The sequence below is a fragment of the Leiobunum rupestre genome, chromosome 5, assembly GCF_980474605.1.
Source record: "Leiobunum rupestre chromosome 5, qqLeiRupe1.1.hap1, whole genome shotgun sequence".
Taxonomy (NCBI): Eukaryota; Metazoa; Arthropoda; class Arachnida; order Opiliones; family Sclerosomatidae; genus Leiobunum; species Leiobunum rupestre.
Window position 1 is genome coordinate 29,940,492 of NC_143388.1, and position 17,286 is coordinate 29,957,777.

A 17,286-nucleotide genomic window follows, 5' to 3' on the forward strand; every position below is an offset into this window, starting at 1 on the left:
TGGGGGGGGGGGGGGGGGCAGGGATTATTATTGAAGGGAAAATAAAACAGCGTTGCTATAGTTTGAAAAAAGGCTGTAAAATATGATACGCCTTTTATTGAATCATAACATTATTATATATAATTCCTGTTTAAATATTAGGATACCTTTTACAAATATTTAATAATATAATAATTATATATTTGCTTATATATTTGCTTGGGTACAAGTGTAGATGGCGCCAAAAAACACAATGAGATTTTTTCCTGGTTGGAAACTGACGAACGAATTGCACAAACAACCGAGAGCGCGCTGACCTCTTCATAAAAAGATCATGCTAACGATAATAAAAGTAGAAGCGTAGAAACATGTTTAAACAATCGTATTAAGTTTTACTGCTCCCGATTTCGCTCATGCTGCTAGAGAAAGCTTCACCCCCCTAATAAAATCAAACCAGCCCGCTATCTTATTGGTCCACTAAAACTGACTTCTTCCGATGCGGTTGAAGGGCACCGTAGTGACTTTTTACTTTTGCCCCTCTCGTGGCGTGGAGAATTCGACCATGATGCCCACTGATTGTCTCATAGCGTTTTCCATTTGACTCTGATCAACATTTTATGTTCCATTTGCATGCTCGGATCTGCTCCGATCCAGTTTCGCGTGTTCCATTTCCTGCTCTCGGGTGTTCCGAGATCACCCAAAACCGATCTGCCTATTTCGACAGATCAACGGATCGAGATTGAGATCGGAGCAAATTTTTGCGTGTTCCTTTTAGATTTTTTGTCAAAATCGCAGACCAAGACGCGAAAATTCAAGTTATTAGCAGACGAAAAACAACAAAGCGCGAGAATATGCTATGACAATGGCTGCTCCATTTGCGGTTTTACTCTAGTCGATTGGGGCGAGATCTATGACGTCAGAGACAGATTCGGAGCGAATCTCGAGCAATCAAATGGAAAACGCTATCTAGGAGCAACAAACACAAGGAGAACGCAGCTAGCCTTTAAACCCGGTGTTGTGTACAAATTTCATTGGACGAGCCTTTACGGAAAGGGGAAAAAAAATTCCGAATTTTCCCCTTCCGATGGCAGCAGGCGCTAAAGCCTTTAACAATGAAAAATTTACAAAAGAAAATGCACAACGGGTTGCGTTCTCCTTGTGTGGGGTGCCTTAACCAAGGAATACTTCGGCGCAAGTTGCCATACCAGAGTGACTGAGAAAAACCATATCACCTCGGGCAGGAATCGAACCTGCAACCTTTTAAAATAAATACCGCTTTGGTAAATTTATAATTAGCCTGCTATACCTCATAATGTAAAGGTATTGTCGAGTGCAAAAACGTAATTTTAAAATCGACCAACAGACGCTACAATAAAACATCTTTAAAACAATTGCTTAGAAATAATATTTCCGAGAACCAAGACCTGCCAGTACTGTTTATATAGTGCTTATTGAAATAATGGTAACATTTCACTTGTACGCGGGATGCAAAAAGTGTTTTCTTTTAAATTTTAATTAGGTAGCTTTTTTTGACATATTAAGGCTTAGCAAAAACACGACGTTCTCGAAAATATTATTTCTCGGCAATTTCCTTGAAGATGTTTTAATGAAGCGGCTATTATGCGGTATTTTCGAAAGGAGTAATTGTATTATTGTATAACTGGGATACGTTCAGTAACGCCAATCTGGGGAAAATCAGTTTTTACTTGATGTTTTCTTGTCGTCATAGTGACGTAGGAAGTTACTGAACGGTGTTATTTCTAGTCAGCGCTGTTTTTAAAGATGGCGGCTATAAATGTTACGGGGCCCGAAAATCAGAGGAATCGAAAAATATTATTTTCAATAAATAATGAGTTGGATTTTCAATAAATAATGAGTTGGTAAATGACAAAATTGATGACGACAATATTCTTTATTGTTGCAACGATCAGTATTTTATCAAAAAAGCAGTAGCTGAGACATTCCTATTAAATAATAGGTCTTTGACGAAATCTGTAGAATTGTTGATTATACCTAGTAGTATAATTTTAACTCCTCCGCCAGGTAAACTGTAAACACGGACGCATTTGACGTCAAGACATCAAAAAACCTTCTCTCCGATATGGTTTTTTTTAATGAGCATCGGATGTTTATCGTGACGTCAAATCGGAAACGCGAAAAATCGTACAGTAACAAAATGTTAACATCGATTACTCATCGATGTTTTTGATGAGCGATACTGAACGTACCCCAGGTTTCGGGCTTTTTGAGCGGAAACTAATGATGAATATTTTTACTGTCTATGCTGAAGACAGAGGCGTAGCGATGGGGCAGGAGTGGGTATTGTCCCCGGGCACCGATAGCTAGAGGGCGCTCAAAGTATTACATGTAAAATGGATTTGTTGGATTATATATTAAACTAATTGTTCTTGAAACTTGAAAAGTACACTTTTTTAAATATAACAAAATAATGTGGTTTTCGATAGGCAACGGGGGGGGGGGGGTGGAAATTTGGGTATTTTGCCCAAGGCGCCAAATATCCTCGCTACGCCACTGACTGAAGATTGTGCCAAACAATACTAGTCTTAAGTGTAACAAGCCACCGATCCGTTATTAATCAGAAGCGGGAAAGCATTTACTATTATGTAGCGCCATCTTCAGCATAGTCGGAGTAAAGATCTTCCTCGTTAATATCAAAATATTTGAAAAAATTATAAAACCATTTTTCATTTCCTCCACTATAGTCAGTAACGTTCTAAATAAGAGAAATGATCAACATTTGTTCTTAACTTCATTTCACCCATTCCCTTTAAATATATTTTTACGTTCGATACATTTTAATAGGTAAATAAGAGAAATGATCAACATTTGTTCTTAACTTAACTTACCCTTCATTTCACCCATTCCCTTTAAATATATTTTTACGTTCGATACATTTTAATAGGTAAATAAGAGAAATGATCAACATTTGTTCTTAACTTAACTTACCCTTCATTTCACCCATTCCCTTTAAATATATTTTTACGTTCGATACATTTTAATAGGTAAATAAGAGAAATGATCAACATTTGTTCTTAACTTAACTTACACTTCATTTCTCCCATTTCCTTTAAATATATTTTTACGTTCGATACATTTTAATAGGTAAAATGTTGCACTAGAGCAAAAACGTTACTTCGCAAAATTAACGCCGAATCTGAGGCGTCGATTTTATAGTAAAGAGTCTTATTTCTAGTCGTGTTTGCAAGAGTGGCAAGGGGAAGTGACGTCAAACAAAAGCGTCGCCCACTTGTAAATTGCGGGAAAGTTCGTTGTTGTATAATCATCGCTCGTTAAAAACTAAAAGAAGGTGTTTTAGAAATAAGTTAAGAGTCGGAGGATTGTACTTAGGTCCGTGATAAAGCAAATCTTTTGAAAAATGTTTTCGTTTCTGTTTTATAAACTAAAAAATCCTAAATTCCTAACGACTGCCGCTAATCCTTTCTATACATATAACGGATAATTCCCTATTAGTAAGTATTGTCTTTTATTTTATTTTATAGTATTTTAGAGGAATATAAAATAATTTATAAGACTACCATGAAACTTCCAAGAAAATCTGAACAACTTCGCCCTGAAACTTCTACTTAAGACTAAAGTTTTCACAGAAGCTAATAGCAGAAATCTCTGCCTGAAAAACCTTGGCAAAAACCACAAGGCTTTCATAAAGCCAAACTTCTTAGATTAACTTGATTAAGCTAGGAGCAACAAACACAAGGAGAACGCAGCTATACCTTTAAACACGCAAACGCAGTGTTGTGTACAAATTTCATTGGACGAGCCTTTACGCTGAACGTTTTACAAAAAGGGGGAAGACAATTTCCGAATTTTCCCCTTCCAACGGCAGCAGGCGCTAAAGCGTCTAACCAATGAAAATTGTACGCAAGAAAATCCACGACTTTTGACGGGTTGCGATCTCCTTGTGTGGGGTGCTGTGTTTGTTGCTCCTAGGTTTAAGTGACTGGAAAGTGAACACTAAACAACTTCCCTTGCAGCCACTTGTTGGAACCCATCAACAATATCGGTAGCTAACTAGAGTATTGCCTGAACAATTTGGTGTGGCTACATTCCCAATTAGATTTCGACCAACCATTATGGAGTAACTGAAAGGCAACCATAATCGAAGCCTTCTCTGTATAAAGATGGAGTGAAAGAATATTCAGGAGCACCTCTAGAGAAGCGCTTGGGACAGTTCTCATATACATGTAGTGCCAACACCGGCCGCTCTTTGTACTTTGCGTAATTCTGCCTGTACCGGTGACTGAGTCATTGCCCTTGACCACCAGACCATTGTGGCATATGACAACATAGGATTGATGATCATAATATAAATCCGATAAAGAACCAGTAGAAGGAAAGTGAGGGTCTGGCGCCGAACCCGGGTTCGGGTTTGGGTTCGGGATCGAAATCCGGGATTTAAGGGATGAAATGGGGGTAAAATCATCGAAAAGTCAATGTATTTAGGGTATTTCTCGCGACGATTTGTTTTCCCGTATATCAACATATTGTGTCCAGGCCAACTTGTTCATTTATCTACGCTTATCTCGAAAGATACTTGAACGTATATCTTATCAAGCTTTATCGTACGGAATAAGTTGAAATGATGTAAAAATTGATAACCTAGGCGACGCGTGCGCAGATTACCCCGGGGACGCGGTTAATTTGAATTTAAGAGTGTTTTGACGTCATGGAATATTCGTTGTTAAAGTAGAATGGAAATATTTTTAAACTTCATTTTAATATCATTGTAGTACGCTTGACACTTGAACCAATCTCACGAGTATTTCTTAAAACGAATATCTCGATCGCGTTTTATCGTACGAAATAAGTGGAAATTATGTAAGTTGTATGATTGATAACCTAGGCAGGAAGATAGCGCGCGCGTGCGCGGATTACCTGGGAGGCGCGGATTGCCCGGGCGCGCGGTTAATTTGAATTTAAAACATGGATTCCCTCTCCGAAATAATTCATGTACCCAAAATTGGACCGCAAGTTTTTTTTTCTTTTTAGGGGAATCTCTATGGGAGTTTAACATTACAATAAAGCTAATAGGTCCAGTTTGGGGTACTTTTGGTCCGAAATGGGGTACATAGGGCCGAAAATTGTGACTTTGGTCGTTTTTAGGGTACTTTTGGTCTAATTTGGTCCATTTTTGGGTACATCAGAAAAGCAGTTGGAAAAACGAAGAGCCTTATTTTTTTTTCCACCCATCTCCAAACCCCAAAAATTTATTGCTTTAATTTATTTATCGCTTCCGTAGGTATAAAATAACATAAAAACCACTTACCTATATTTTAATTACGGTAAATTAAAAAATACTTAATTAGTGTACTAAGTTACGTTTAAAAGAACCTTTTGTAACAATTCCAATATGTAAATATAGGTAAGAGACAAGGCTACCATCTATAGAAGCGTTTTACAGTTCATTTAAAAATCTATTTTTTTTTAAATCATCATCTCGTTCGTAATTGCCTTTCTATCTCTTCAATTTTAAAAGTATCCTAATTAATTCTATATTTTTAACATTAACAAGTCTCCAAATTATACCAACTTTTAACCAATTTTCCCCAATTATACTAATTTTTAACAGAATTTCCTAAATTATTCTAATTTTACCATAAGCCAACTTAATTTCAAAACTATTGTCTATTTATGAAAATTGAGTTTTGTACGTATTTTGAATCGTTTCATTTTTATCCCTAAAATGGGTGATTTGTGGGAAATTTATATTATTTTTATTGGCTTTACGATATTTCAAGTTAATTTATAAAATTTATAAATGAGTTTAATTAAATTAATAATTAAGTTTCGTTCGTATATTGAATCGGTATTTATTTATAATAATTTTTTCACCTAGATTAATTTTTTATCCCCCACACTCTCGATCTAGCTCCCTACTATACGTGTCCATTTATAATATCAAAATTGAACCGTCATGAATAATCCATATAAACGTAAAAGACGCGGGCGTCTTGAAGTCCAAGTTTCGTTTCCACTGAAATAGAAACAACAAGAGGAAAGGGTCTTTCTGGTGACCTAACATTTAACATTGCTGGACGTTTTATATTTATTGTGTTCTGTTACTTATAGTCATATGGATTTCCATTCATTCGAGGAAGTTAGTGAAATAGTGGAAGAGTATAATAGGACGTGGTTAGATATGCAAGAAATAAAAGAACATTTGGACGAAATGGTAAAGCATTTAAAAAAGTGGGAATTGAAGTTAGAAGAAGCTTGTCAAAGGGAAATTGTACTGAGAAATAAAGTTAAAGATATAAAAACAAATACAATTGGATTGAAAATATTGCAAGATAGTTGGAAGGGAGCAGAGAAGTAAAGGGATAATATTGTATGTCATTGATTGGCTTAAGAACTGTTAAATAAAATATAAAATAAAAAATGAAATAAAATAAAATATAAAATAAAATATGAAATAAAATAAAATATGAAATAAAATAAAATGTAAGTAGGAATACTCGGTGATAATTCTTAACGAAAAATCAAAAAAATTACTTACTTCAACCTTTCTCCCAGTTATTAGTTTCGTTTTAAACTTGGTTTACGTTTTAGTTTTACTTTGCTATTCTAGAAAATTCCAAAATTCCTTTAGAGTTTATCAGTAAAACCACTTACTTTAAGTATTTTTTTAATTAGTTCGGTCTAATAGTAGATTACGCATCTATAATCCATGATGTTTTCATTTAAATTCAAATTATAACGAATTGAAAGTTTGAAGAAAATATTAATTTAGTTTGTAAATGAAATCCTTTTATAGTACTCTGAAGGGCTCTTAATACGTTTTGAACTTCCAAAATAAATTAATGTACTAAGTTACGTTTAAAAGAACCTTTTGTAACAATTCCAATATATATATATATATATATATAAAAACCGTGATAAATAGTAAAACCCACTTAAAAAAATACTTAAAGTAAGTGGTTTTACTGATAACCTAAAGGAATTTAACTTTAAAGGGTATCTTAGATTATTGTTTTAATATTATTCAAGTTCAAAACGTATAAAGAGTCCTTCAAAGTAATTTAAAAGAATTTTATTTACGAACTAAATCCATATTTTAGAAGTTAGTTTGTATGAAATACTTACTAATACCTGAAAAATGGACTTTAGAGTTGATAAGATTTGTAAATATCATTTGAAACTAATAATTTTCACGCTTTATTTAAGTCAAGCAATTACATTTTTAAAAATGAAAGAAGTTAAACAATATAAAAATTTGTAAATATTGTAAATATTTTTAGGTAATAAAGAAATTAAGAAATGTTTTAATTAAAATATCTTTCATTTTCTACTACATTTTTAAAAATTAAAGAAGTTTAACAATATAATTATTCTAATATAATTTCAAAATCAGATATTATTTAAAATGCAAATGCATAATTTAGTGAAGCAATTCTTATTTAAATACTTTTATTTAATTAATTTGGGTATCTGAAATGTATTAATTGAAAAATAAGTGGGTTTTACTATTTATCACGGTTTTTATATATATATATATATATATATATATATATATATTGGAATTGTTACAAAAGGTTCTTTTAAACGTAACTTAGTACATTAATTTATTTTGGAAGTTCAAAACGTATTAAGAGCCCTTCAGAGTACTATAAAAGGATTTCATTTACAAACTAAATTAATATTTTCTTCAAACTTTCAATTCGTTATAATTTGAATTTAAATGAAAACATCATGGATTATAGGTGCGTAATCTACTATTAGACCGAACTAATTAAAAAAATACTTAAAGTAAGTGGTTTTACTGATAAACTCTAAAGGAATTTTGGAATTTTCTAGAATAGCAAAGTAAAACTAAAACGTAAACCAAGTTTAAAACGAAACTAATAACTGGGAGAAAGGTTGAAGTAAGTAATTTTTTTGATTTTTCGTTAAGAATTATCACCGAGTATTCCTACTTACATTATATTTTATTTCATATTTTATTTTATTTCATATTTTATTTTATATTTTATTTTATTTCATATTTTATTTTATATTTTATTTAACAGTTCTTAAGCCAATCAATGACATACAATATTATCCCTTTACTTCTCTGCTCCCTTCCAACTATCTTGCAATATTTTCAATCCAATTGTATTTGTTTTTATATCTTTAACTTTATTTCTCAGTACAATTTCCCTTTGACAAGCTTCTTCTAACTTCAATTCCCACTTTTTTAAATGCTTTACCATTTCGTCCAAATGTTCTTTTATTTCTTGCATATCTAACCACGTCCTATTATACTCTTCCACTATTTCACTAACTTCCTCGAATGAATGGAAATCCATATGACTATAAGTAACAGAACACAATAAATATAAAACGTCCAGCAATGTTAAATGTTAGGTCACCAGAAAGACCCTATCCTCTTGTTGTTTCTATTTCAGTGGAAACGAAACTTGGACTTCAAGACGCCCGCGTCTTTTACGTTTATATGGATTATTCATGACGGTTCAATTTTGATATTATAAATGGACACGTATAGTAGGGAGCTAGATCGAGAGTGTGGGGGATAAAAAATTAATCTAGGTGAAAAAATTATTATAAATAAATACCGATTCAATATACGAACGAAACTTAATTATTAATTTAATTAAACTCATTTATAAATTTTATAAATTAACTTGAAATATCGTAAAGCCAATAAAAATAATATAAATTTCCTACAAATCACCCATTTTAGGGATAAAAATGAAACGATTCAAAATACGTACAAAACTCAATTTTCATAAATAGACAATAGTTTTGAAATTAAGTTGGCTTATGGTAAAATTAGAATAATTTAGGAAATTCTGTTAAAAATTAGTATAATTGGGGAAAATTGGTTAAAAGTTGGTATAATTTGGAGACTTGTTAATGTTAAAAATATAGAATTAATTAGGATACTTTTAAAATTGAAGAGATAGAAAGGCAATTACGAACGAGATGATGATTTAAAAAAAAATAGATTTTTAAATGAACTGTAAAACGCTTCTATAGATGGTAGCCTTGTCTCTTACCTATATTTACATATTGGAATTGTTACAAAAGGTTCTTTTAAACGTAACTTAGTACACTAATTAAGTATTTTTTAATTTACCATAATTGAAATATAGGTAAGTGGTTTTTATCTTATTTTATACCTACGGAAGCGATAAATAAATTAAAGCAATAAATTTTTGGGGTTTGGAGATGGGTGGAAAAAAAAATAAGGCTCTCCGTTTTTCCAACTCCTTTTCTGATGTACCCAAAAATGGACAAAATTAGACCAAAAGTACCCTAAAAACGACCAAAGTCACCATTTTCGGCCCTATGTACCCCATTTCGGACCAAAAGTACCCCAAACTGGACCTATTAGCTTTATTGTAATGTTAAACTCCCATAGAGATTCCCCTAAAAAGAAAAAAAACTTGCGGTCCAATTTTGGGTACATGAATTATTTCGGAGAGGGAATCCATGTTTTAAATTCAAATTAACCGCGCGCCCGGGCAATCCGCGCCTCCCAGGTAATCCGCGCACGCGCGCGCTATCTTCCTGCCTAGGTTATCAATCATACAACTTACATAATTTCCACTTATTTCGTACGATAAAACGCGATCGAGATATTCGATTTAAGAAATACTCGTGAGATTGGTTCAAGTGTCAAGCGTACTACAATGATATTAAAATGAAGTTTAAAAATATTTCCATTCTACTTTAACAACGAATATTCCATGACGTCAAAACACTCTTAAATTCAAATTAACCGCGTCCCCCGGGGTAATCTGCGCACGCGTCGCCTAGGTTATCAATTTTTACATCATTTCAACTTATTCCGTACGATAAAGCTTGATAAGATATACGTTCAAGTATCTTTCGAGATAAGCGTAGATAAATGAACAAGTTGGCCTGGACACAATATGTTGATATACGGGAAAACAAATCGTCGCGAGAAATACCCTAAATACATTGACTTTTCGATGGTTTTACCCCCATTTCATCCCTTAAATCCCGGATTTCGATCCCGAACCCAAACCCGAACCCGGGTTCGGCGCCAGACCCTCACTTTCCTTCTACTAGAACCCTTGCGTAAATCCCCAAAACTCGCTTATTGTACTCCCAACCCTCAAGAATAGCATTTTACCCATCAGATCTTGATCTCAATATCCAAATAATAAAAATAAAAGGTGGTCCATTGTTTGTTTCATAAGTTAATAATAAATCAGATAATTAAAATAAGTAGTTTATTATCGAGTCCATATTGTTTTGTATGTTCTAATCTAGATGGCAGTACCTCCCCTATAAATACATTTTTAAACTAAACTTGTACAGTCCCGATCAAACGTTTCTGGCCGTTTTATCTTGACAGCCATTTTGTTTATATTTTAGTTAGAGAGCCGAATGAGCGTCATAATATTCGGAAACAAAATCTGGTTTCATTTTTCAAATCGGATTTGTGGTTGTAAAGTTATTGAAGAAATAGTGATGACGGAAAACGTGAAAATTGACCCTAATTTAATTTTTAAGTCAAACAAAGCAAGCGTGAAGGTAGTATTTAAAATAATATCGCTGGATACCATGATATTTTTTGCTTCACCCCAAATAGACGCGAGTATGTGCCCGCCCAATAAAGTTGAGCCTTTATTAGTTATAAATTTAAACATAACGAAACACATATGAGCTGTCTGGAAAAATGCACACTATAGATCACATAAGCATTAAGCATCCCTCTCCTATTGGCGAATATCCTCAGATCATATAGGTCGTATTACAACATCCATAATTTTGTATTTGTCTTATAAATCATAATTAAATTATTTGAATAATTTCCAATTAATCAGTTAGAAATACTAATTTGACGTTATGCAATAAAATTAAGAGAAGGTTAAAACCTATAAAAATAATGTTCATTTGCTTCTCTATAAATTGTGGCGTAAGTTACATGTTTTAGACCTTTGGGAATTTGTTTGGAATGCTGGGGAGTTTTGGGATTTGGTTTAACTAATCAGGCTATCATCCCACGAAAATTCAGCTTATTCCTGATTTATTCCAGGTTCAATCCTATTTTAATTTTATTTTTCCAAGGCTAGATGAAAGAGACAATTTCAACAACAAATTTAACTATTATTAACTTATTTAATACAAATTTAACTATTATTAACTTATTTAATACAAATTTAACTAGTATTAACTTATTTAATACAAATTTAACTAGTATTAACTTATTTAATACAAATTTAACTATTATTAACTTATTTAATACAAATTTAACTAGTATTAACTTATTTAATACAAATTTAACTATTATTAACTTATTTAATACAAATTTAACTATTATTAACTTATTTAATACAAATTTAACTATTATTAACTTATTTAATACAAATTTAACTATTATTAACTTATTTAATACAAATTTAACTATTATTAACTTATTTAATACAAATTTAACTATTATTAACTTATTTAATACAAATTTAACTAGTATTAACTTATTTAATACAAATTTAACTAGTATTAACTTATTTAATACAAATTTAACTAGTATTAACTTATTTAATACAAATTTAACTATTATTAACTTATTTAATACAAATTTAACTATTATTAACTTATTTAATACAAATTTAACTATTATTAACTTATTTAATACAAATTTAACTATTATTAACTTATTTAATACAAATTTAACTATTATTAACTTATTTAATACAAATTTAACTATTATTAACTTATTTAATACAAATTTAACTATTATTAACTTATTTAATACAAATTTAACTATTATTAACTTATTTAATACAAATTTAACTATTATTAACTTATTTAATACAAATTTAACTATTATTAACTTATTTAATACAAATTTAACTAGTATTAACTTATTTAATACAAATTTAACTAGTATTAACTTATTTAATACAAATTTAACTATTATTAACTTATTTAATACAAATTTAACTAGTATTAACTTATTTAATACAAATTTAACTATTATTAACTTATTTAATACAAATTTAACTATTATTAACTTATTTAATACAAATTTAACTATTATTAACTTATTTAATACAAATTTAACTATTATTAACTTATTTAATACAAATTTAACTATTATTAACTTATTTAATACAAATTTAACTATTATTAACTTATTTAATACAAATTTAACTATTATTAACTTATTTAATACAAATTTAACTATTATTAACTTATTTAATACAAATTTAACTATTATTAACTTATTTAATACAAATTTAACTATTATTAACTTATTTAATACAAATTTAACTATTATTAAATTATTTAATACAAATTTAACTATTATTAACTTATTTAATACAAATTTAACTAGTATTAACTTATTTAATACAAATTTAACTAGTATTAACTTATTTAATACAAATTTAACTAGTATTAACTTATTTAATACAAATTTAACTATTATTAACTTATTTAATACAAATTTAACTATTATTAACTTATTTAATACAAATTTAACTATTATTAACTTATTTAATACAAATTTAACTATTATTAACTTATTTAATACAAATTTAACTATTATTAACTTAATTAATACAAATTTAACTAGTATTAACTTATTTAATACAAATTTAACTATTATTAACTTATTTAATACAAATTTAACTATTATTAACTTATTTAATACAAATTTAACTATTATTAACTTATTTAATACAAATTTAACTATTATTAACTTATTTAATACAAATTTAACTATTATTAACTTATTTAATACAAATTTAAATATTATTAACTTATTTAATACAAATTTAACTATTATTAACTTATTTAATACAAATTTAACTATTATTAACTTATTTAATACAAATTTAACTATTATTAACTTATTTAATACAAATTTAACTAGTATTAACTTATTTAATACAAATTTAACTATTATTAACTTATTTAATACAAATTTAACTATTATTAACTTATTTAATACAAATTTAACTATTATTAACTTATTTAATACAAATTTAACTATTATTAACTTATTTAATACAAATTTAACTATTATTAACTTATTTAATACAAATTTAACTATTATTAACTTATTTAATACAAATTTAACTATTATTAACTTATTTAATACAAATTTAACTATTATTAACTTATTTAATACAAATTTAACTATTATTAACTTATTTAATACAAATTTAACTATTATTAACTTATTTAATACAAATTTAACTATTATTAACTTATTTAATACAAATTTAACTATTATTAACTTATTTAATACAAATTTAACTATTATTAACTTATTTAATACAAATTTAACTATTATTAACTTATTTAATACAAATTTAACTAGTATTAACTTATTTAATACAAATTTAACTAGTATTAACTTATTTAATACAAATTTAACTATTATTAACTTATTTATTACAAATTTAACTATTATTAACTTATTTAATACAAATTTAACTATTATTAACTTATTTAATACAAATTTAACTATTATTAACTTATTTAATACAAATTTAACTATTATTAACTTATTTAATACAAATTTAACTATTATTAACTTATTTAATACAAATTTAACTATTATTAACTTATTTAATACAAATTTAACTATTATTAACTTATTTAATACAAATTTAACTATTATTAACTTATTTAATACAAATTTAACTATTATTAACTTATTTAATACAAATTTAACTATTATTAACTTATTTAATACAAATTTAACTATTATTAACTTATTTAATACAAATTTAACTATTATTAACTTATTTAATACAAATTTAACTATTATTAACTTATTTAATACAAATTTAACTATTATTAACTTATTTAATACAAATTTAACTATTATTAACTTATTTAATACAAATTTAACTATTATTAACTTATTTAATACAAATTTAACTATTATTAACTTATTTAATACAAATTTAACTATTATTAACTTATTTAATACAAATTTAACTATTATTAACTTATTTAATACAAATTTAACTATTATTAACTTATTTAATACAAATTTAACTATTATTAACTTATTTAATACAAATTTAACTATTATTAACTTATTTAATACAAATTTAACTATTATTAACTTATTTAATACAAATTTAACTATTATTAACTTATTTAATACAAATTTAACTATTATTAACTTATTTAATACAAATTTAACTATTATTAACTTATTTAATACAAATTTAACTATTATTAACTTATTTAATACAAATTTAACTATTATTAACTTATTTAATACAAATTTAACTATTATTAACTTATTTAATACAAATTTAACTATTATTAACTTATTTAATACAAATTTAACTATTATTAACTTATTTAATACAAATTTAACTATTATTAACTTATTTAATACAAATTTAACTATTATTAACTTATTTAATACAAATTTAACTATTATTAACTTATTTAATACAAATTTAACTATTATTAACTTATTTAATACAAATTTAACTATTATTAACTTATTTAATACAAATTTAACTATTATTAACTTATTTAATACAAATTTAACTATTATTAACTTATTTAATACAAATTTAACTATTATTAACTTATTTAATACAAATTTAACTATTATTAACTTATTTAATACAAATTTAACTATTATTAACTTATTTAATACAAATTTAACTATTATTAACTTATTGGTTAGCACTTTCGCCTCGCAGCAAGAGGAGCCGGGTTCGATCCCAGCTTGTGGCACTGGGTGAAAACTCGGAATAACTCCTTCTGCGTTGAGTTTGCAAGTTCTCTCCCCACTGGTTTAAGGGGTTTTCCCCCGAGATCTTCGGTTTCCCCCCGAGATCTTCGGTTTCCCCTTCCATAAAAACTTGTTAAGGTTAACGGTATTAGTTAGTGTAGGGAGCTGTTGGCTCGCGTGGCTTGCAGGGCTGGCTACCACCCTCCTACGCATTGTAACCCGGCCACCTGAATTAATGGCTTTAAAAGTCGCTCGATGACTTAGGCCTAAGGTGGTGCCTTGGGTATTAGCCTAGCTGATTATTAATGCAAATTTAACTATTATTAACTTATTTAATACAAATTTAACTATTATTAACTTATTTAATTAAAATTTAATTATTATTAAATCATTTAATAAAAATTTCATTATGAAATTATTTAATAGAAATTTCATTGTGAAATTATTTAATAGAAATTTCATTATGAAATTATTTAATAGAAATTTTATTAAATAAATTATTTACAATTTAATACTACCGACTAAACTCCTAATTGAGGCTTGTTTCCTAGCTTCCTAAGTAGTTGGATAGATCACGCTTAATCGAAAAAGTGGCTATAGGCTTGATAGCCTTTCCTCCCCCATTATTATCCGCAGACGTTTTATAATTATGTTGAGACTCCTCTTGAATATGGTTTTTGCCACTGGAACGCGTAGAATAATAAAGCCATCTTGCATTGCCATTAAATAATTAAAGCAGTGACGTTACTTATTTTTTTGGCTATTTTTATCTGTCCCTTCAACCAATAGAGATCAGAAAAAACATCTTGAGCTATGGGTGTAATAACAAGGCATCAAGTCACATGCAAAGCTTAGGCGTCAAGGGGGGGGGGGGACATGCCCCTCATATGTATCCGCCACTGAATGAGATCAGAATAGAACCGTTTGTATGATTGACAATGAGCTAGAACATCGTTTTTGTGAAGAACATTTTCCGATTTGGGAATCTAATAGTCAAGTTTCCTTTTCTAATAAATTTGGGGATTATTTCAAAGTAACTGTTTCTCATCAGCTCAATTAGGGTATTTGCTTCTGTAGCTTTGCTTTCAGTAGTAGAAGTAATGACGCTATGTTTTAGTCTCATGCTGTTAGGTATTATCGTCCGCAGTGCCGTAACTAGCTTTTCTTGGGCCCCGTGCAAAGATACATTTTTGGGCCCCTTATTTTTTGGGTAAATTACTAAAACAATATCATAACGAATTGTGCAGGGAAAATAATTAAGATTGAAATTTTATGGTACAAGTGAGAATAATAGTATTTCTATGTCATTTTTAACCGAGCTCCAGGATAATATTTCCATTTACTAATTTCATTGCGCTTTTTGGATATTTACTGAATTTAGTAAATATTTGAAGTTTACAAACCTTTCCATAAAATGTTCGTTACAGTAAGAGGGGGAAGGAAAACTGTTTTTGCAAGGATGATTTAGATCAACGTTATATATATTACTCTTTGTTTTTACCATCGCTCTCGAGCTCGGTATGTCGTCTGCTACCGAGTGTAAGTATTTACAAAACACGGAGGATTGTATCAAATGTTTAAAGTACATAAGTATTTCGTTTACTTAACTATAAGAGGATTTAAATATTTAAAATAATTTTATAGCCTTGTGAACTAAGGGTTAACATTTAATTGACCGTGTAATGAATCAGTAACTTTTCAGGAGAAAAGTTTAAATTTTTTGTTGTACAGAAAACTCTGTCGCTAACCTTTAATAGGAGTGAAAATCCAATTGGAATTTAGCACCGAAACTTTAAAATTCAAATATTACGAACGTTAGCGCCACCTAAAGTTAAACCCGTAAACTAAAACTGATAAACTCAAAGTAACCGAACTAGCATCATGCGCAACCACCGGTGACCGGAGTAATCAATTTACCGTAAAGGGCGCAGGGCGACCGATAACGCCCTACGGCTGGTCACCGCTGCTCAAGAGCCCTGGCGGTTAAACACCACAGTTTGGCTGTTTTGCTCGACTTAAAAGATGCCTTTGGGAGTGTTCACCATGACACCATCGGGCGCTACTCTGCAAGCTCCAACGCCGAGGCCTCGAGGGAAACCTCTTCCGCTAGGTGGAAAGTTTTTGGATGGCCGTACCTTCCAGTGGCGTAGCGTGGGAGGGGCAAAGGGGGCCATGGCCCCGGGCGGCTTAAATGTAGGGGGCGGCCAGCGGCCTGGGAAATTGAAACGAACGCGGCTGGCTGAGATCGTGGACCGAAAAAGTGATAAGAAATTATTTAAGGTCTACAATGTGCACGTCGAGATTAACAAATCTGGGTATCTTGGCAATCGAACAAGAGGTACAAATTTAATATTCACCATTACATTAAAGAGTTCGCGTTGCAAAAAACACGCAGAGTAAAATTTTAATTTTTAAACGACTTGAATCAACAGAGCAACAGAGTACCACAGAATTTTCACTGATTTTATGCTTAGTTGCGAAAATAGGGGGGCGGCAAATTTAGGGTCTGCCCCGGGCGGAAGAAATACACGCTACGCCACTGGTACCTTCCAAGTTCGAGTCAATGGCAAACTCTCAAAGCC